Consider the following 23,707-nt stretch of genomic DNA (forward strand, 5'->3'; position numbering starts at 1 on the left):
CGATCAGTGCATCGTAAAACTTAGATGTTAGTCATGAAGCACATTAAGGAAGCGCACTTAAGAAACACCTGCGTTCCGTGAAGCGTTCGCTCTCTTACTCAATGAAATATCTTGCCTCTAAAGATACATTTTTTATCCCGGAAAGTTTTACCGTGGTCTATGGGACGCACAATGCTGAATGTAAAAATTTTACATGCCACCGAACGTTGTCCGACGCAATGTTCACTGCTTATCCAAAGTATGCTCATATCGTATTACTATGATCATTCTGCTACATTAACAACAACCTAGAATATATACGATAAGGCAAATAAATGATTACAAATTGTTGCCTAAAATTAATTCGATAATAATATGAATAGTTTTCAAATTAAATATAACGCACGAGGATTGTCTATTCGCTATGATTGTAAAATTTTCGATTGAGATGGTATTTCACTTTTTCGATAACAATATAAAAAACGTAAACATTTATTTAACGTTCCATTTAAAAGAATCAAAGTAATCCTTTTTTTTTATCTAATCAGAAACATCGAAAATAGTTTCTTTCATTGGATCGTCTTATTTAATTTAAACGAAAAAATTATTAAAACGTTCATTAATAATTGTAATGAAAATAACTTGGAATGTTTTTATTTGATTCGCCCTCTGTATGTTGTATCTATGTTGCTCCTATAAGTTACGCTTGGTGATACGATATTTTCACGAAAAAAAATCGAACATCATTTAGGTATACAAAAGCTTTATATATATATTGTTCTCGTATAAGTAAAATGTGAAAGAAATATTATGAGTTTCTTTATCAGATTATTAGCTAACATTTCTGTTCATAATATTTTACGTGTTTGTAATATATCTATATCTACGAAAACTAACTTTTCTCATTCGCCATTAATTTCAATAGTAATCGTAGTACAGAGCGAACATCGTAGGAGCGTCACTTAATTAGCCGAAACTGCTCTGTAAATCGAGTTTAAACGTAAGAACTCAAAATTGTCGAATATTCACGAATTTGGATAGTGAATTCGTGGAATGGGGAGAGAATGCTAAAGGAAAAGAGAGAGAGAGAAAGAGAGAGACAAAGAGAGAGATAGATAAGAGACTCATGACAAGCCGGTGTTGACTACTGACAAACCAAACGGAAACTATAAGAAACTTTGATACTTTTTAATAGAAAATCTTACCTTCTCGAGGGCATTCTTCAGTGAGAAAAATTGTCGAGATAATATTAGTTCTCGAAAGGTAACTGAAGAGAGATTCTTGAGAAATTGGGTCGTAGAGTTAAAATAAAAATATTCTCTCTGTCTCATTACGCGAGAACATAAGAGAAGGAAATGATTAAAAGTTTCATTTTAATGATGGTCGCAAGATGGTCGATCTCTTCGATCTTTCTGAGTATGTTACCTATAAGACAGTCATATTCAACGATAATCGTCATTTGCTCGTTTGTAACACATGTATTAGCAACAACTAGACATACACAAAGTACGTTTCGCTTACGTTCTCCCACGTATCCCGAATGAGAAATAACATTTCCGCATGTCTAGAGAAGCATAAGTAGAAATTGCACTTTATACACAGCAGCCGCGATATAACCTGCAATTTGCCAAAGCGCACGGCAAATGTCCTGCGGGTGACTCGTCTCTCTATCTCTCTCTCTCTCTCTCTCTCTCTTTCTCTCTCTGCACATCTACGTCTCACCCTGTCTTTCTTTCTTTTCGTCTTTGTCTTTCACTTCTCTGTCCGCTTCCCTTCTCGTCGAGGAGAGAAAAAAAAATATAGACGGAAGAGAAAAGGTGGTACCGCGCGTTCCGAATTCGCATTTGTAGAGAAAAATCCTCTTTTCCTTGGAGCTTAGTAAAAACACAGTGGTACTTTCTTCTACCGAAAAAACAAAAACAAAAAAAAAAAAAAAAGTAAAAAATAAAAACAAAGACGTAAAGAAAACACATCACAAAAAAAGGAAACAAGAAAAAGACAAAAAACAAAGAAAAAAAGGACAAAATGAAAGCAAAAAGGAAAAGAGAAATAGAGAAATGTTTGAGGCCGCTACAGTCGAGTAATCTTTTTTTTTTTTTTTCTTTTCTCCCGCAATTCGCACTAGTCTCTCATTTCAACGCCAAATTCTTACGTATGAATTTGTAATCCGTGAGGAATTGTTACGAGCCATTCAAATGGGTCTTTCGTGAAATTTCCACTGTAAGGATTAACGCAACTGTCGCTTATTTGCTTTCTTCGATCAACGAATAATTTACATAGAAATTTGTAACGGGGAAAAGTTTTTCTGAAAGAAAAGAAAACAGAAAGAAAGAAGAAAAAAAATCATACTACGATATTCATGAGATAGAAAAAGAAACAAAATATATCTTTCAGAAGAACACATAAATGGGGAATAAAGTAAAAAAGAAAAAAAAAAAAAAAAGAAAAAAAGAAAGAAAGAAGTAAGGAGAAGAGATAGTAAAGTTGCGGTATAACAACTTGAAAATAAGATTGAATAATAAATGAAGAGGAGAAACGTGAGGTGGTGACTAAAGGAAGTGACTAAAAAGTAAATCCTTAAAACTGACAAAGGTAAATGCTTTTTAAATACAAGAAGACAAAGAAATTCCATGAATAACGAGAAGTCAATAAGAAGGATCGGCGAAAATACTCGGTCTGATGGCTCGCAGTAATAAATTATTTACGTTCTTGTTCTTTGAAGCACAGGCTACGAACACGAGAGAGAGAGAGAGAGAGAGAGGGGGGGAGGGAAAGAGAGAGAAATAGAATGGAGCGTCCTTTCGTCGAAGGACTAGGGTAGAAGAGCAACTTACTCTCAATAGTTTGTCCCCGATGCAATTATATGGTTGGAAATGTTAATTAATCTCGACACGGATTCAAACTACATTATGTATTCGATGATCAAAGCGGGTGAGTGCGGGCATTGGGCGTTACTAGTGCAGGAATGGTTGGTGGTGATCAGTTAAAATTATAACTGGAAACACGCACCTCTCGAATTCAGCCATGAACCTAGCGAAATTTATTCACGCCGTTCGCATTGACCAAGAGATTCCTGCTTTTGTCGCCAGCCATAGCAGCTATTGCTCGTTTGTAAGCGACCTTCGGTGGGAGGGTAAACATTCGACGAAATTCTAATGAGGTCGTGCCTACGGCAGAGAGTTGCCATTTATGGTCGTACGCTTGCGACTGCATAGTGATAATGTGTCCTGTGAATTTCGATTAGATATATACGTAAATTTCCAATAATAAAAACAACAACAACAACAACAACAACAACATGAAAATGCTCGATTACTTTTTTATTCGAAAGCACTTGATGTATATATAAATTTTGTCTCGAATCCGTTGTTTTTTTTTTTTTTTTTTTTTTTTTTTTTCTTTTTTTACTATACTCACGTATTTGAAGAGATATAATATAGCTTAAAATAATTTCGGTCATTCACTCAAGATATTTTTCGATTGTATTGAGTTATTTTAGTAGGAACGTTTGTACGAGTTCATTATAATGGAAGCTCTATAATTTAAATTGGGTGAGAAAGAAAGGCTTACATTTGCATATTAAAAAAAGCAAAGCTTCTTTATGAAACGAGTTAACAATACCTATTGTATCGTACGAATATGTACTTAACTTTTATTCGTTGTAATATGAAAATTTAATGAATTCTTCGTTCGCCATCGGGGAATTTTCTTTATTCCTTTCGCGTGTTTTTCATTTAATCGTTAAATTCGTTCTTCATACAATTCGGGCTGAGTCTTATTTCATACGTTTTCGTGGCAACAACAGAAAATACTCTTTGGCTTCGTAACATCTGATATTTAACACCGTCTAAATTACATTGGCGCCTACTTCCGTGAAGCGCATACGCCCGAGGCACCCTCTTGGAATGTAAAACGAGCGCTTCCTGTTCCGTTCTACTCTTCGAGATAATCAGTTAACGAAGTGCAAGTTTGACTTAACAAAAAGAAAAGAGAAAAAAATCAGAATATAATTAAAAATCAAATTTACGGACTAATGTCGATTTCTTTATTCAATTTAAATATATTGAAAATATGAAAGCTTTCGAATATTTTTTACAAATATATAACATTAAATTACATTAAACATTAATCATTATTTCCTATTTATTGAAAATAATATATATATATATATATATATATTTAATTTTTCAATGACAAAAAAAAGTGGATTAGAAAATGAGAAATAAGAGAGAATACGTTAAGATAATCAAATAGAAGTCGTAATATATTGATTAATATCAAACTAGGTCAGTATTTAATTGTCAATAAGAAATCTCACTTATGCACATTTTCAATGTCCTTTTGCGCGTACAAATAATCGTGAAAGAAAAAGAAAACAAGACACGATCTTGATAATAATGCGAGCAAGCAGAATCGTTTGTGGGACGAGGGAAAAAAAAAATTATGTACAACGATCGTTTCGCAAAGTTTTCCGACACGCGTCGCGTGTCGCCGACGAAGAGATATGAATCGCTGCGCGTTCATCTTCGTGTCGATGATATACTGTATACTGTACTATACACATACACACACAAACATACATACACACATATACATATATTCCGTGCGTTAATATTTGCAGATTAATAATTCTTCCATAGTTCGGCCAATTTCGATCGTAATTAATGATAATGACATCAATTACTAGATCCTACTAATTCAAGCGATCTAATTTTGTCGTCAGTTAACGCCCCTAAGTATCCCACCAAATCTTTATGATCCAATTCGATGATAATGTTCTCTTTGTTCGATGTAATATTAAAACGATCAAGATTCTTTGATAACAGCGACGATCATTGTTTTTGATTTTAGGTGCAAAAGCAAACTGTCTTTACATTTGACATATTTAATAAATTTGCTTTCAATTTTGAAATAACATTGAACCTGGCTGGATTTACTCGTATCTATCTCTATGCTTATTTCAAGGGTCGATCTTTTCCAATGACAAGAAGATCCTCGAATCGAGGTCACGTCACGATAAATGCGTTATAATTTCCTAAGGGGGGGGGGGGGGGGAACAAAAAAAAACACTTCTTCCATAGAAGGACGCTTTTCACGGTATACTCTAGATATTTTAAGTCAATAAGGGAAAGTCATTCTTTTATAAGAAAGCCCTTTGAAAAATTTGTCACTTTCACGTCTGATTTAATTTTATGAAAATTCGTCAAAATGTCATTCCAACGACATAATCGTGATATAGACGTTATAAATGAATTTAAATTTTCTTATAAACTCTTCATCGAAGAGCGTGTACAATGAAGATTTCTTTATTACTTTTCCTTTTTCTCTTATATTTTTTTTTTTTTTCTTTTTTTTCCCCCAATCTTATCCACGAGTGATCAAATATGAACGTCGTTCCTGGCAATTCACGTAACGATATCGACGAACGAAACTTTTCAGGTATCATTAATACGCTTTTAATAATAATTTAATTAACATATCTATATATCGAGTAATAAAGATTTTTTTATTTCTTTCGTTTCTTTACAAGAGATACAACAAATCGTATATTAAAATTGTTTAACGTAACTAAAATATTTACTTTAATCGGTACATCATTTTATGAATCGATCGTGTTAATAAGTTGAACGTCAAAATTACATATTACAAAAGTTACATACTGGAAACTAATAATCGAGCCATACTACATACGACAGCAATGATCGTGCAAGATAGAATAAGCTCATCGAAAAGTTCAACCCTTTGCACGAAGTAGGAGGATAGTGTACAGGGGCGTTCGGTCGGTAAACTCAACGTTAATTTCATGCAGATTTCGAAAGGGTTAGCGTAGAGAGCAGCCGCGAACCGAAGGTAATCCCCTACGGTGTGTTGCACGTTGAACAGTGACACGAGCATCGTAAGCACCGACATCCACCATCCATTTTCCTCTTCCCCCATATTCCTCTTCTCTCTCTCTCTCTCTCTCTCTCTCTCTCAGATACTCTCTTTCTCTCTATCTATCTATCTATCTATCTTTCTCTTTCTCCTTCTCTCTCTTCTTCTCTCTATCTTCAACGACGTACGACCCGACCACCTACGACGAATACTTTGACAAAATAATTTAATCTTCCGCTAGATCGCTAATGGCTTCGAGACGACATCGCGTAAATCCTTGACGTTTGTCCCCACCCTTGCCCCCTCCCTAACCCCTGTCTCCATTGAACGTCGCGCCACCATACCGTCTGCACTTCCATTCTGAAATTACTGTAATTGCGTATTGCTTGTCGACGAAGTGCTCCTACGTCACCGATCATTTAACCTTTCGGAAAATTCACATTGAGAATAGAAAGAACTCGCTAAGTTATCTGATATAATCGACGATTATTTATCCCTTCCTTTAAACTTTAAATCAAATATTACGTTGAAATAAAAAACAATTTTTATTATATGATATTTCGATTAGCAAGCATATGTAACATTTCACCCTATACGTATATAAATATGTACGTATGTACATATATACGTATATGATACATATAGATCAGAATACGATGAAAAAATAAGAAATCAATCGGCAGATATAGCAAAACGTATGGATCATTTATCATTCCATAGGTGATTCTAACTGGATGCCCGAGGGAGGCTAATTAAATCTTGGCACGACGGTCACGATAAACGCAACATTTGGTTGCGATACGATGCACGTTGCTAACTAGGCACGCCTCGTCGTGTCCCGTTGGCCATTATTTATTAGGTAACATTAATTGCCTCATTTAAAGATGCAGAAAACGTAATTGTCGTATAAATAATTAAGTTCATCGAAATAATCGAATCGTAAGGATTTTTATCTTCAAAACGGTGATTCCTTATCTTTTTCTAATATTTCCATATTTCTTTTCTTTTTTTTTTTTTTTTTTTTTTTTTTAATCGATGTTATCACGTCGTTTAGAAAAAAGAAAAGGATACGAAAAGAAGAAGGAGAAGTCATATTCCTCGAATATTCTCGTTTCTTACTGAATCCATTGAAAAGGACCGTACCATTCACAATTTCTGGCGAATTTCTCGCAGTATCATATTTTACGATGCTTCGTGCTCTGGTGATATGTTTATCGAAATTTATCGAGCTTCCAGGTACGTAGTAGCAAGTAAACGAGATACAAAAAGAAAGGTGATACATTGTTACCTTCTACAATCGGAAAATAATTATCCCTGCCGGGATATATGCTTGCGTATATAAGAGAAAACAGCAGCGTACCTCTCTCTCTTTCTCTCTCTCTCTCTCTCTCTCTCTCTCTCTCTCTGTCTCTCTCTCTCTCTCTTTCTCTCTCCATTTTCCTATTCCTTCGGTAAGCTTAAACGGAAATGCTAATGACGCTGACAAAAAATTATTCTCGCCTGACCCGATTCGTGAGGGAGCCATTAGTCCGGTAGCTATCGCTATCTCCCTCTAGAGCCGTGGAATAAATTATATTTTATATCATATAATGACTTTTTAATATCGCACCGACAAGAATATACGTATAACGTTGTAAAATCATTATAATTTACTGCTCATATAAAAACTCCCACTTTTAATCTCGCGACACCGTGGCAACGATACAACTATATCTATATATCATCGTAAACAGAATTATAAGGAATACATAGGAGACATTTGGAAGCGTCATACGCAACTGTGCACTTACGGTTATGGCATTAAGTGCATCCTTTCGGACGATAATGTTATAAACTGTACTATCATCAAGTAAATTTACTTCCGACATTAGGAAATCAATGAAATTGATTGAGAACGAACGAAGGATTCGATTTATGAAGGAGCTGATATATCGAACCTATAGTTACGTATTAATGATAACAATATTTTAGATTAACACGCATCCCATATCTTCTCGGGAAAATTAGGAAAAGAAAAATAACGATAAGGATAAGGAAGAGAGAACGAAGAAATAAAAAGAAAAGAAAGGAAAAAAAAAAAAAGAAGAGAATGATGGGGGAGCCGAGAGAGGATAATCGTGAATTTTGCCGGGTGTATCAGAGGCTTGAATTTCCGTGCAGAAGGAAAAAATAGGACGGCATTGACGGACGGTCGACTTCTATCTCACATCGGGAGAAAGAACGAGAGAGAGAGAGATAGAGATACACACATAGAGAGAAAGAGAAAGAGAGAGAGAGAGAGAGAGAGAGAGGGAGAGAAGTAAACGGGAGAAGACTCATCAATAACGTATTTACTCTCACGAGCGAGTTCGGAGGAGCGCGAAAAAGCGCGAAAACAACGGCTGCTTCGACTATGTTGGTAGATGGAAGGACTGTGAAAAGGATAAAGGAGTGAGGGGAAACTCGGGCCAATCGAGTTTGCCCCCTTTTTGCTTTCTCCTCGTTTCTTTCTTCGAACGTAAGCCAACGATCGGGCGTGGCCGGCATTTCGGTCGGTGATTCTCGGTATACGTATCTCGATTGCGCCTCGTTGTCTGCCGTTCGCGTGCATCAAAGGACGATGCACTTTCCGTGCTTTTCCTCGGTAGAATCTCTCTTTTTTTCTACCGTCGATCTGTCTCTTACCTACTCCTATCTTCTACACCAATCTCTTTCCCCTCTTTCTATTCCACCACTCTTTGTTTCTTCTTTTTTCGTTTCAAATCAGAAAGGCTCTTCGTATTTCTCTTTCTCTTTCTCTCTCTTTTTCTCTGTGTATGTGTATGTGTGTGTATGTGTGTGTGTGTATGCGTCTATGTATATTTCACGCGATGCAAAATGCGAAAAGTCTCTCCTACTTCCCTTCCTACTTTCCCTATTTATCCCTCCTTCGATAATATCCATCATTCTAACCGATCTATCGCAATTAAACGATTAAGTTATCCGAAAATCTTCCATTATCTAATCAGCTTTCATTTTGTTTTGTTCTGTTTCTTTTTTTTTTTTGTGTTTTCCTCTTCTTAAACTATTATAAACTATTATACAAAAAGAAACTATTATACAAAATACAGTATATCGTTCGGGCGATATATAACAGACGATATATTTTATATTCTGAAATTTTATTATACGATCATCCGTCTTCGATAGGATGTATGTATGTATGTATGTATGTACGCATTGTAAATATTAAACGGTATTTTAATACTCGCGTGAATTAATGTATCTAAATCGACTAAAAGTTATGGTGTTTCTGTAACGAATATCACTCGTTACAACGAGAGGCATCGTATAAAATAATATTAACGAATCTATTTCTCATGACTATGAACTTCGTGAAAAAGAAAATATAAAATATATTTGAGATATAATTCTTTTTTTTTTCTTTCGTTTCTTTTTCTTCGTATAGTTCTTCGAAACAAAAAGAAGATCGAAATCGGAGCAGATATTCTATTTACACTTCATGGGTTGGAAAACATCGAGTGTGGTAATTAACAAAATGAAACGGAACATTCGTTTATCGATTAATCCAGAGCAAATTGTAAATTATGAATTGAAAACGTGTAATCTTGTGTAGTGTATTATTCGATTTTTTCTGTTTCTTTTTTTCTATTTTTTTTTTTTTTGTTCCTTGGATCGATCAACTAACGCTTCGATGGCTGGGTCGCAAGGTCATAAAGAGGGGATTTATTTTACCTGAGCGAGCGAGCGAACGAACAACGCGTTCGAAGCGACGGTAATTAGGTTAGACGAAGAAAATGGATTTATCTTCGCACGAGTAGTTTCGACCTCAGGGATATAAGGAATAAATCTAATTTGAAAAAGAATAAATTAAGGATGTATATACTAAATATATATATATATATATATATATATATATATATATATATATATATATGTATGTATGTATGTATGTACGTGTGTACGTATTAATATAGGCACCTCGATCATATGTACATTTTAAGCAAATACTAACGAATGTACGTACGAACGAATCATTCTTCTCGTGATTTCATGAACAATAAAATTTCCAATTCACTGTTCGCTGGATCGAACTAGCTGGATTCCGTGTTGTCTAGAGGGCTACGTTTCATTGTAACAAATGGTATTGTGCGAATTCGAACGATACTTCGTCAGTTGAAACTTTTTCGTCGGCTAACACGTAAATTTTCCAATGTAATATAGACAACGATGTAACGATGAATAATATAAACCAAACACAGTTAATATCTATAATTGTTGAATAACGAATAGGTTTCGATATTTGTTTTTTCTTTTATTTTTTTTTTTTTATTTCAAATAAATTAAATAACGAAAATGTAAAGGTTCGAAAGTAAAGGAAGGAAAATCGTTACGATCGATTATTGTTCGTAGAATGAATCCTGGAATTCTCTTGGAATTCTTGAACGATGTTAAAGGACAGGATCTGCGAATAGACGATGGCTCTTCCTGGAATTCGACGACAAATGCTTAAGGACATTCGTCTTTGGTCGTTTCGTAGTCGGCGCGTAACTACTTGGTATTCATGCTAGGACGACGAACCGAGGCCGCAGACAGAATTTGATGCATGGACAGTTTAATGTCGATTTTCAACGAGTCAACAAGATCGAAACGTTCGATCTACGTTGATTGATCGTGAACATTCTCTGCGAGGAACTCGTTCGCATTTCGATGACGATCAGCGAAGATATTGAAGGAAACGGGATGACCGACTTACCTATCTTCCATGAGACAACACGACGAATATCTACAAATCTTAACGAGAATTCTTAGATTCGAATTGGACGACGATGAGTCGTATTTTTAATGATAATTAATCGAGACAAGAGTATCTATATACATTGCTTAAGTGCACTTACGTATATAACAGGTACTATACAAGCAACTTACGCATATATATATGCGAAGAGATAGATGTAAGTAAGAAATAGTTAAGTTAATGAAATTTCCAAGAGATTTTGCGCGAGTGATAATTAAAATTTGGTTAAAGTCTAACGGTGAAAATGGAAAGTAAGTGGAAAGAAAGGAATGGGGAAGGTCTAATTAGCAAACGCTGAGGAAAAGCTCAAAACGAGTGACACTTCTTTCTCGACGGTCCTCCGTACGGAAATTAATGCGTATCGTTGGCTCGATGACCTCGAAGATTTTTACCCGACATATTCTTTTTTTATAATCTTTTTTTTTTTCTTTTTTCTTTTTTCTTTTTTCTTTTTTCCCAATTACAATTGCGTTCGGCGTTTTGGTTACGATATTACCACCGTTATTGGACGTGCGTTATTTTGGATCGCTAAACGTTCGTTTCGTTCAACGCTTCGTGCGCTTCTCGTTCGTTCGATCGTCAAAACAAATATTTATTTACGGTAACCGCTTGCAGACAAGGTCGTTTGAATTTCGTGTACATGTTTTCGTTCAAATCGGTCCACGTACCTCGTTTGACTCTTTATCCTGCATTATATGTACGTGCCATCTCAAAGCACCAAGCTATTCTCGCTCGGATTTTCTGTGTTATCAAATTATAACCATATCCAATCATTTTACATTTATGATTTTGAATAGAATGATCGATCGATATGACTTTTCTATATTAAAATAATACATACGAATATAATAAATAACAGAGGAAAATATAAATAAATCTTTTCTTTTCTTTTTTTTTTTTTTCTTCTTTTTTTTAATTAAAAAGTTTTTTCAAACTCGGGAAAAATACAATATCGTTAATCCTGTAGTTGGTTATTATACGAAGCGCTAGGTAAAGGTTGCGATAGGTTCATTTATACGATCGCTAGGTAGTAGTAGTAGCTAATAAGTGTAAATGGTAGGAAGTTATCGTAATGATCGAAGTCGATGTACAATAATAATAAACCCAATATCAAACATTTATTATAATTCTCTTCGATATTCCCCTTCCTACAATAACGATACTACATATCTGTAATAAAATAATTAATAATTAACACTTCGTGCTTGCTACAATTCTATGTTTCGCAATAATTTTAACAAACTAATACGATGTTTCTTATTCGTTAATAACTCGATATAATATTCATGAAATCACGGCGTATTAGAGCTTTCAACAAATTTTTATCTATCGCGATAGATATTATTAATTGGATCCGGGGAACTATTTATAGGAAGAAAAATAGATGCCTATCGTTGTAATCAATTGTAATGGATTTTGATTAATTTTAGACACTATCCGGTATGATTTTATGAAGACATGCTTTAGGGTTAGCTAACGGATCGCTCAATATACTGATCGAGTATGGTATACCTAATCTCTGCAGTTTCATGATTGCATTGAGACGACGACTTTGGAGCGCATTTCGGTCTGCTTATATATTCCTCTCGTATTACGTACGTCACCTGTCGTTCGTGTCGATACGTCATCCGCTTATCAAATCTTAACGGTTGCGTCTAACCGAAACTACCTTCGGTATTGTCAAACAAACCAGTTGGTCTCTTCCTTGCGTCTCATCCCGCGTTGAGCTCTATGGTTCTTCGAATTCGCCCGGCAAAAATCGATATCAATAATTACCGTTCGTGAGCATTTCGTCGTTAAAAATTCAATGTTTAACGATGCTGAAACGTTGGCAGAATAAAGCGCAATAAAGCGACAAAATAATTAATGTACGATAAAAGAAAAATCGATAGGAGGGAAGCGATTCTCGCGATCGAACGAACTTCGGTTGGTCCCAGAGCGGACAAAATGGAACCATATTCACAGATTGTCCGACAAATCGAATCAAGTCCATTTCGGAAGTACCGTCGATTCGGTATAGTACGCGCAACCACCTACCCTAATCGCTGACCACCGATTATGCGCTTCTAGGTAAGCTCCTATCGAAAACATTCCGAAAATGCAGAGAAAACGTGTCATGGACGACTTTCCAATGTGATATCGTTTTAAGGGATGTAAGCTTTAATATCATCGATGGGCCATTCCGGTGAAAGCTTTTATCTATAGATTGCAGGATTCGTTCGATGAAAGTGAGGAAATGCTTTTTTTTTTTTTTCTATTTTTCTTTCCTTTTTTCTTTTTTTTTGCTCTTCTTTATCGAAAGCACGTGTTTCGTTGTTTGCAACCGAACGTTTTCGACGATGAATTTTTCTTTTTTTTTTTTCTTTTTTTTTTTTTTTTTCTAGAAATAGAAATGCACAGAGTTCAGACGATTCGTCCGGCGTAACGAGCTTTCGCTAAGCTACCATGTACGTTCGATTATTTTATTTTTCCCTCGAAAACGAAACAAAAAAATAAAAGAAAAAAGAGAAAGAAGCAAAAAAAAAAAAAAAGGAAAAACACGATAACAGAAAATGTCTTCTTTAAAATTCATAGGTCGGTATAACCATCGCTCTCGATACGTTTCACATTTATACGGCGATTTTCCGCTATTACTCGAACGTGAACCCGATGCATCTGCGAAACTTGAGACACTCAACGTTTTTACTGGCCCCTTAAAACAATGTTCTTCGGTGATAATATTCCGTAGAATAATACGAACCGACGTATATATTGACAATTCGAAAGGTAGCTGTAACAACTTTACGAGCGCCGGAAGCTTCGCTGTTATACGAAGGTGACGTTTTCCACGAGGATTCGTATTATTTCGCTTTTATTCCCAATAAACAAGTTTAAATAGGAATTTTAACTTAGTAGGTTCCTAACACGTTTCCATGAATATTTGAACGGTACACCATCAACGGTCCCTTTTCCTTTCACGACGACAGCTAACTATGTTTGCTCATAATTAAAGAAACCCGATACTCTTTTCTCTCTAGTCTCTATTTACGCAATCCTTTCATCCGATCTATATTCCGTTATAATATTTTCGTCCAATTTAGAATAATAAAGTTTCAGAATAATGTCGTAGGCGGCAACGTAATGTAAATATTTCAATGTAATATACGAGATTATTTATGAAGCGAACGTAAACCTCTATCCGGAAAAGATATATAATAAAATTTCTCTTGATCGAAAGATTATAATATTTTACTCCTTGTAAAAATGTGAAAAAATGCCTCGCATGATCGTCGATATTTTGTTGGCGAAAAATGAGGTATGTTTTATTTTCATAAGAGAGAGAGAGAGAGAGAGAGAGAGAGAGAGAGAGAGAGAGAAAAGGGGGGAGCGAGGGAGAGAGAGAGAGAAAAGAAAAAAAAGAAAAAGAAAAAAAATAGTCGCCTTATCGAAGTTCGCGGCCGACTTAGCCAATGAATCTTCTCGTGTCCGATCAGTGACTGGGCGGAACTACTGACACAAGGCTACCGCAGTGTATAATATTTTCAGGATTGACGACGAGGAAAAGCAACTCCATTTTTGCTATACGTTCTCCTTCCTATCATGTTATACGGCTAGGAAAACATCTATACCTCCGTAAGGTAACAATTTTAACGTTGAAGAAAAATTATTATCCCGGTGAATGAAGGAAAAGGTTAACCGTGCTCAAAGAATATTGAAACGTCTAACATGTTAGGAAAGCTTGGATTAACTATTTTAATATATAAAGTCCGAGAAACAAAAATAAGAGGATGCTTATGTTGGACCTTTCATAGATACGATTACTCGCTCGCCTTATTCCATTGAATAATACATGTTCATATGTTCAAAGATATATAAGTTAAAACAAATATATATTTCATTTTCCATGAAATTTTCTCTATATAAACAAGACTAATGTCATATCACAAATAGAAATTCGACCGCTATAAATCGATTGGTCCCTTTGCCTGCGGTTAAACCTTCCTAGCTTAAACATTAATCAATATAATAATACAATGTTAATATCGATCAATTCTAGTTGCGAATAGTTTTCCCTCGTTTCCATCTCGTTTCACTTAATACGTTGTTACGGCGAACATTACATAACGGTACGATTTAAACAAAATAAAGAAAACGATCTATAACATTTGGATTCTATCGAATGGAAATTGTATTGATCGTCAAAGCAAATAAATATGTTATAGTAATTATGGCGAATACGTACTTCGACGAACAATTTTCCACTAAATCGTCGAAGATGAAACGTGCGTTAAAGGTAAATCGAATCAATAATTGTTTCCTCTTCTAATCAAATTCGTGAAGAGAAAAGAAAGAAAGAAAGAAAGAAAGAAAAAAAAAAAAAGAAAAAAATCTATTTAGTTCTATATTTCGAAATTTGTAACAGGATTTTGGGATTACACGTAATTGGGCGTGGAGAATGCTAAACCAACCAATGAAATTCGGAATAAAGTGTCGTTCGCGTGTAAATCGATGTTTCCGCGTGTGGTGTTAATTTATGGCGAGCATGAGTCCACGAAGGCGTACATCGAGACACATCGCTAACGTTTCTATGGCGAATGATTCACTATCGCACGCGAGCTTGTAGTAGCAATATTCTAATCACCCTGTATAAAGTTGTAGTATTGTTTCGAAACGCTACACGTCAACCGGTCGCAATATACGCGTCCCTCGGACATTGCTCGCCCTAGTTTCCTTATTGTAAGTGAACACTATAGCTATTGCGATATCCTTGTTGCATAAAAAGAAAAAAAAAAAAAAAAACAAAAAAAAATTAAATAATGTTCAATGACTAGAGGGATTTAAAAAAACTCGACCTTTTAATCCGCGCAATCCAAAATTCCAATTTATGCAAAAGTTACATCGTTAAATATTCTCGTTACATCCGTGTATATTCGAATACACGAAGACATACACGAGAGATGAACGTTCGAAGATGAAACTTTTTCTCTGTGAAAAATCGTACGACATAAAACGAAGTTAAAAGTCGAAAAAAATGACTACGGTTCGTCGTGTTAAAAGCATCCCTGCATATTTATCCGCGTTCCTCTCTCTGTCTCTCTCTTTTTCATGTCATACATTTTTTCTTTAAAAAAATCATCTATGTTACTCTCTCCATGGATGAAGGAACGTTCAATGAAATCTAATGAGGAGAACCAAGAATGCCATAAAAAAAATGTTAGATCCTTGTAAAATAGTTTTACGAGAATAATAAACTATAGTTATCTCTTATTCCGTCCCTTAGACCAAGTTCTCATAAAAATTTAATCGGAAAATAATTCGTATGGGGAAGGATGTAATGTCATTTGGTATCGTAGAAAGATAGATAGATATATGTACGTACGTCCTATTAGAACTTCTCGTTGTGTTAATCATTCAAAAGAGATAGGACCGTAGGTATCGTCAATGATTTTCTCTCAGAAGGATAGTATGAAGATAGTGTGAATAAAGTACTGTGTTAAAGTGCCCCTCGATACGTCGTACACTCGGCGCTAATTTATGTTGAGTGTGCCTGGAGCTTGTCGATAATGGGAGTGCTGTGGAATTACTCGGAAATGAGAAGAAGGTAGTGCTAGAGGAGTTAGTGAAAAAAAAAGAGAAAGAAAACAAATACAAAAAAAGAAAAGGAAAGAAAGAAAAGAATAAAAATGAAAGAAAGACAAAAAATAAAAAAAAGGAAAAAAGTGAAATGTCCCCGCGATGAGTAGGGAAGCGAGAACGCATAGAAACTCGTCAATGTACCTACACCAAGAAATGAATATAATCTTACGATACGCGAATAATGGCGACTCTTCTTTTACGCAGTAACGTTACTTTATCTGATCGTTATAAAGGGAAGTTAACGATTGTAAAAAATTAGAGGGATGAGTAAAAAGGATATCTCTCTTTTCTTTTTTGTTCCTTTCTTACTCGTGACAAAAAAGCTACGGCAACTTTTTTTCAATAACTTTCTTCGTTAACATTTATCGTTCCAATTTTCGTTGTTTATCACCGTTAGACCGAATTTCCTGATATCATTCTTAAAATCTGACATTAATTGCAAAATTTCTCGAGCCAATCCGATGAAACCGGAACGGAATAAATCGAATGATGGTATATAACGAGCAAAACGCGATGTTTTATCTCGGTGTTACAAGATTCGTAATGGTTAAGAAACATTGAAATCTCATGATTTCCTTGCTTTTCGTTTTTTGAATTTTCTCGGCGCTTATACACATACATACATACATATAGGTATAGAGAAAAATAATTTCCTGTTCTTTTCGAAATCGAAACGTCGAAAAGGCAATATCGCAAAAGGACCTTCTTCCTCGATAGTTTCTTGAAGGAAATCTGACGATGTACGTTAGGTAAGGTATATAAAAGCGCAATATAGGTATATATATATATATATATATATAGATTGATAGGCACATTCTAGAAATGCGTGCTCGTTGTAGGCTACTCGAAAGAGTCCTTTTCGTTGAAACCATGGGCGCCACTACCAGCATCAGCTTCAGAAATATCGATCTATTTGGAGTGAAATGGGAAGCATCGTCGATGGCTCTCAATGGAATACGATATTTTTCAATACTATTTGTTCGTTTTGCACTATCGCCCAAAAATTGGGACATATTTTTGCAGGATATCGTTGTAAGAGGATATATATATATATATATATATACATATATATGTAACGTTTGTCAAGTGGCAATTTGCATCGAAGAAATCACTTTTTCGCGTGCATTTTACAATCATGCAACATGAAATGACTATCTCTCTCTTCCTTTCTCTCTCTCTCTCTCTATCCTTCTCATTCTTGTCGGATCATGTTGCAAGCGTACACATTGCGCTTTGGTGGATTTAAAGCAGTCAAATATTGCGTTGTTGCTATGATATGAAAAGCGATACCTTGTCGTACGACTCGGAATGATGACTCATAAAGTGAATAAACCGTGAGTGACGGTGTAAATTTGAAAGTTCAAGCGAATTCAGCCAGTCTATTCCAATTTAACATGTCTATATCGATATAATCAATTACTTTCGGTACGTGGATTTAATTCGACTAACAGATTGAAAACGAATGGAACGATATAACGACTTTGAAGTGACTGAAAATTTATTGATCCTTCGATCAAATAAATCTCTCGTAGTACAAGAAATAAAATAATTCAAGAAAGAAAAGTTTTACGATGCTCTCGATAAATACTCTGAACACGTGGTTTAAGAAGTCCCATATTATTCGACGAAGAGTCCGTGCAATATAAATTTTCTATGACAATGTCATTAATGTCTAACGTGAGATAACCAATCGACGATCAGATCGATACGAACGGAATCGCTTACGAAGGACGGATGCGTGAAATACGCGACGTGCGCTCGTTTTGTCCTCCCCCTTTTCGGATCGAATACTCCGAGAGCAAAGTAGTATACCACCGACCGTCCAAACCGATTCTCCCCTTTTGCACTGTTTGTCATAATTCTCTCGAAAAGGGCATCGATCTAACACGGATCAGAGGGTGAACGATATACATTTACGAAGCAGAAAACAGCCGGCATTTCGTTATTCCTATCCCATCATAATCGTGATACTTGTAAATTTTATAAAAGTTTAATTGACTTCTCGAGCATTATTTAAAAAAAAAAAAAAAAAAAAGATAATACAAAAATTAGAAAAGAAGAAAAGAAAAATATTTAATTGACTCTCGTCGAGCTCGATATCTCTTTTTTATTTCTCTTCCTCTCTCTCTTTCTGTCTCTCTCTCTCTCTCTCTCTCTCTCTCTCTTTCTTTTTCTCTTTCTCTTTTTTCCTTCTTTATTTTATTCGCTTAGAATTTCATGCGACGTTTTCTTTCCAAGGGAGTCTCTTCCTTTTATTTATCTTCGGTGAAACTCGAACGAAACTTTGCGAATCCTTCAAAGACAAGTTAAGTGGTAAGCTCTTGAATTGAATTTCGGTTGAACTATACATTAGTATTTTTGCGTAGCTTATTTGAAGCTTTTCTTATACTCCATCTCAGATACTTGAGAAAATAAGAACGTAGAGAATAGTAAGCATGAGAGGAATAGGTACATATATTCTTAAAAATGTTCTCAATGCAATTTTATTCGTTTTTTCGCTATTTGAAAAATTTCTCACGATTTACACGTACAATCGCAGGAATATCTTTCGGTTGATATTACAATGACGATAATACGTGTAATAAAGATACATTGGAAAGTTTTTCTTTTTAAATATCGATCATTTTATTTAAGAATAAATTTCAAAGAATGAGAAATCATTTTGGTTATCGAATACTATTGAATTTCAAAGAGACTATCAAAATAAATATTTCTTTCTTAGGTAACTCTCTCTCTCTCTCTCTCTCTCTCTCTCTCTCTCTCCCCCTCACTCAAGCACGTATTCTTTGAATACGATGTCACTGATAAAAACTCTAAAAGATACCTACTATGTTCTTACCGTGGAGTCGATAGTGGTACGTGCCGCAAAAGAGCGATATGTTCTTGATCCTCTTGTTACAGCTAGCATGAAATTTACCAACCACCTGTAATGGTGGTAAACCGTAAGAGCCGCAGATACATATGTGCGATCACGATATTACGCGAGTAAACAACTTAGCTTTTCGTCCTCGTATATGTATCTATGTATATAACCAAGCCAAACAAGAATTTGTGTCAACATTCTATATAATAGTTATTGTTCATGAAAAATTCATTGAGAATTCAATATAAAGGCGGTAATTCACTATCGAGTAATAGTTTGCATTGTAATACAAAATGATTTTTAACGTCGGTCTTGCTCTTTTGCTTTTAAATGATATTTACATGATTCAGATCGTAATTTGCTCTCTACCTACAAATGGCAGCTCGTAGTAACTTACTGACGTAAACTTCCAATACGGTCCGTCTGTCAAACCGCAAAGTCGCCTAGAGGCTACATCGCGTCGAGCTCCAATTATGGGTAATCAATTTCGTCGACTGCATCTTCGAGCGTGATCGGTTTTAATTAGAGTCACGGATGTTCCTTTCCGTCGTTGGTTAACGCCGATACGACCAAACTGATGACCTTGTGACCCCACCCATTCGTAATACTCTCTTAAATAATGTTCGCCGAAGAGAATCTACCGACTGAATACTCAACTTGATAATATCCCTTGATATAATGAAATATCCATAACGAAATTTATTATTATCTAGTATTTACGAGTGCTACTCTTCGAGATCTCAAAGAACAATATATTTTCGATATATCGATTCACTTTTCAACATCTAATATATTATATTTAATCCAAAGTATTAAATTAAATTAAATTAAGTTATATTAAAGTTTATCTAACATCCTGCGATGTTACGACGAGAAAAAAAAATAAGCATCGCACATAATGTTGCTCTTCGCAAATATTTCATTTCGTTATGTTTGTCATCCGTAATGTAGTTTATTTTGTATATGTCAACGAATTGCGAAATTATTCGTGAAGAGGAATGAAATCGCTGTCTTCGCGAAAATGCATGATATTTATTTTTACTCGTCTATTAGATTTTGTGTTATTTTCTTAATAACGTTACTTTGTTACAAATATTTCCTTCAAGGTAATTTAATATAAATAAATATATAATTTTGATCCCACCCGTATGTAAGTACCGATGTTCCATTAAGCAATAACATCGTATAATTATTACTATGATTTTTTTCTTTATATTATGATGAAAATTTGTCGATCTTCGTTCATACGATATAATATATAATACAAGAGAATTAAATTAATCCAGATTATTTTTAAATAAAAGTAACATGAAACCTTCAAATTCGAATTTCTATAAATATGATATATTAACAGAATATTAAATCGGTTTATCTTTATATTTTACATCGAGCAATAGTGAACGAAATTGATATTATTTAGAGTTTTCAACACCGACATTTAATTCACTAAACGCGTCAGTGCTCTTGAAAGTAAATTTGCTTTCGTATAAAAACAAGATGTTTCGTGCTAATTAGCTTAATATATAAAATTACGATTAAATGTTACGTAAACAGACTTATTTTCAAATAAATCGTGAAAATAAATTAGAATTGGTCCTACGAATATGACGAGATAATAAATTTAGATCAATGAATTGATTTCTAATCGAAATCATATCATAATGTTTTTGAAATAATGATCGAAGAAGAAAATATTTGATCGGTCGAATGAGATTTTAAAGATTAAAGATGACCTTCTGACATTTTTACAATAAGGATACGACCTTCTATCATGGTTGAAATGTATTAAAGCACGACTTTTGAAAAGGATGAACGATACAGTAAACTTGTTCGCAACGTCGATAACTCGACGATCAAAGGAGTCTTCTTATCGTTTTGACGTTCAATCTCGATGATTAGTTCGCGGTTTGAACGTTTAACCCTTAAACTCTCTTCCATTGGCTGACTTTGTCGTGCAATGAGCTTTAAATTCGACAAGTTCCCCAACCGAGTTCCTAGAAAGCGACGTTGATCCATCGCATGAAACCCGATAGTCTCGTCATCCTCGCGAGCAAAGTTAAAACTTCGGGGCTCCTCTTTAAGGTGTTCGAAACGAATTAAAAGTTGTGTATCTAATGATTAAATGTTTTATGAAGAAGATGTTAAAGGAAACGTTTATGAAATATTCCACAAACAGGGCGTGACAGGATAACGATGTTAACACATTGATCGAATAATATATAAGATTATTAAATACATATGGAAAACTGACAAACTTTTAGACATATTCGTGATAACTTGCGAGATTACTTTAGACTTTTAATGTATTATTTAAGTAATACTCGTCATAGTGATCTATTCACGTTGATTATCCAATTAAAATGTTATACTCTGTTAATCGAGTAATTATAATTACTAACAAAAAATGATATATAGGAGATATTTTTATAATTTTATATTCCTCCTTTTAACGCAATAAAGATTACTCTCCACGCGATCGTATACGCGAAAATGTCGACGAGCAAATGAATTTGAAATTTTTCGTAAGAATTACGAGATGTTCTCATATTCCCAAGGAAACTACGTTCGTACATTTCCTACAGAATATACCAGATCGATTCGAAATGCTAAGGGCTGATTCACGTGTTCGTCCTAGCAACATAGGGCGGGAATCCACGTTTCAAATCGTACGATACGATTGAAAAGCTAACGATCACTTCAACTTATTTCCTTTTTTGAATAGACATACCTCGTAACTTCCAATCTGTGAAAAAGCTTCGTATATACACTTTAGATCGAAGCACTTCACTGAAAGGACAAGCCGTCGAATTTCTTTTTCTTTTTCCTTTTTCTTTTTCCTTTTTTTTTTCTTCTTCTTTTTTCCTTTTTTTTTTCAAACTTCCACTATCTCCTCCTGGCGTTTATTCAACACAAATCACAATTTCGAGCTTCTCACGATTTACGATACGATCGGTTGTATCACTTCGAAAAAGATTTCTTTTTTTTTTTAAGCTTCTCGAAGAAATCTCACAGGACACTTCTCTTAGACAATTAACTCGAGAATACGAAGTAATAATCAATGTCCATTTTTCTTTTAAGGCAATCGTAAGATTTATCACTAAAAACGACGAAAATCCAATCCAATGATTCCTCTTCGGTGGCACGTGATCTTATTCGTTCAACGAGCTCTCCTCGGCAACGTCCAGATATAGGAAAGACACTAAAGTCCAGAAACACCGATCCCACCTCGCACGCCCAAGCGAGACACACTTTGAGCCGAGGTCGCTTGGCCAACACCCCCTTCGACCCCCCGTTTATGCCCCACTCCAAAGAGATCCACTCGGAAGATCCGCGCCTCTAGCAACACCCCTCGCGAGACGGCGAAGGCTCCGAGCGTATCTAACCTCGAATTTCGTTAGGACGCATTCCAGCGCGTTGCATAGTGCCACACGAGCAAGCCAGACTCGAGGAACCACCACCACAACCGCCACCGTCACCGCTACTAGCACCACCGCCACTAGTACTACTACCACCACCACCACCACCACCACCACGAGCACTACTACCACGTGAACGAACCTTTCTCAAGAGTCACGTGCACGTTCGCGCATGTTGCTCCATCCTCTCTTCTTCTTCCCTTCGTTCATCTTCGAGAAACTAGCGTATTCGCGAAGTCTTCGAGAGGATTCCTTCCGATCAGAACAAAGCGAATGAAACGAACGCGTTACATCGAACCTTTAACATTCGACGCGTATACCAATAACGAACATTTTATTTTCTCTTCGTTCCAATAAACCGATAAGAGAGAGAGAGAGAGAGAGAGAGAGAGAGAGAAAGAGAGAGAGAAAAAGAGATAAAGAGCGAATGGATGAGATAAAAACAGCAAGATAGAAAAGAGAAAAAGGGAGAGAATGAGATTCGGCGGCAGCGTCGCTCGCTCCGGAACGAACGACGCCCTGTTGTCGTCGCGGCACGGGGTGAACGCACGACTTTGCGGACGGCGATCCGCGCCCTCCACCACCCAGAAACTACCTTCCACCACCGCCGACGCCCCCAGCATTCCTACCGAGCCTCCACCACCCACGCTACTTCCCCTAACTTACCCTTCCTTCTATACGCCCCGTATCTCACTACCCCTAACGCTTTTACCCCTCCATTCGACACCGACGACCCTCCGAGTCTCCGTCCAACCATTGGACTCTCTCGTCTTCGTGTGAGTAACGTTCGGTTAGGTTGCTTTAAAGTCGAACCTTTTGACAAGGTAACGTTAATGTTGTTCCTTTTCGCACAATTTGCAAGATATATATGTATATATATATATATTTATTTTATATTTGTCCGTATTATATTGTCCGTATTATAAAAAATTTTCAGAATACTGAAAATAATTTTTTTCAATTAACAAAATCTCCTAGATACTTTGTCCTATCCAATCGGTATCTCAATCGAACGTCAGTTTCCTTAGTTGTGTCGGTATAATACGGGAACTACTACTAGCCTCCTTTCGTACGCAAGCAGGGGGAGACACTGATCGAGTACGCGTACAGGACGTCGTTGATCTCCACCGAGGAAATCGAAACACGTACATACGTCAGAATGAATCATTTTTATGGAGAGTT

At 35.6% G+C, this 23,707-nt stretch overlaps 1 protein-coding gene and 1 long non-coding RNA gene across 6 annotated transcripts in view; one reads left to right on the forward strand and one right to left on the reverse strand.

The window, feature by feature from the left end:
- The window catches only part of LOC124953572, a 331,352-nt gene extending 308,473 nt beyond the window's left edge, over window positions 1-22,879 (reverse strand). The window contains exon 1 of one of the 4 annotated variants that reach the window (XR_007102265.1): window positions 21,838-22,879. The gene's annotated coding sequence lies outside the window, so the exon portion shown is untranslated. The remainder of the gene's footprint in view (window positions 1-21,837) is intronic. The other 3 variants (XM_047505123.1, XM_047505115.1, XM_047505105.1) reach the window with 3 other exon arrangements.
- LOC124953890 overlaps window positions 1-23,707 on the forward strand; it is a 100,106-nt gene that overhangs the window by 55,515 nt on the left and 20,884 nt on the right. The gene's annotated exons all lie outside the window — the stretch shown is intronic.

The sequence above is a fragment of the Vespa velutina genome, chromosome 1 (assembly GCF_912470025.1).
Source record: "Vespa velutina chromosome 1, iVesVel2.1, whole genome shotgun sequence".
NCBI lineage: Eukaryota > Metazoa > Arthropoda > Insecta > Hymenoptera > Vespidae > Vespa > Vespa velutina.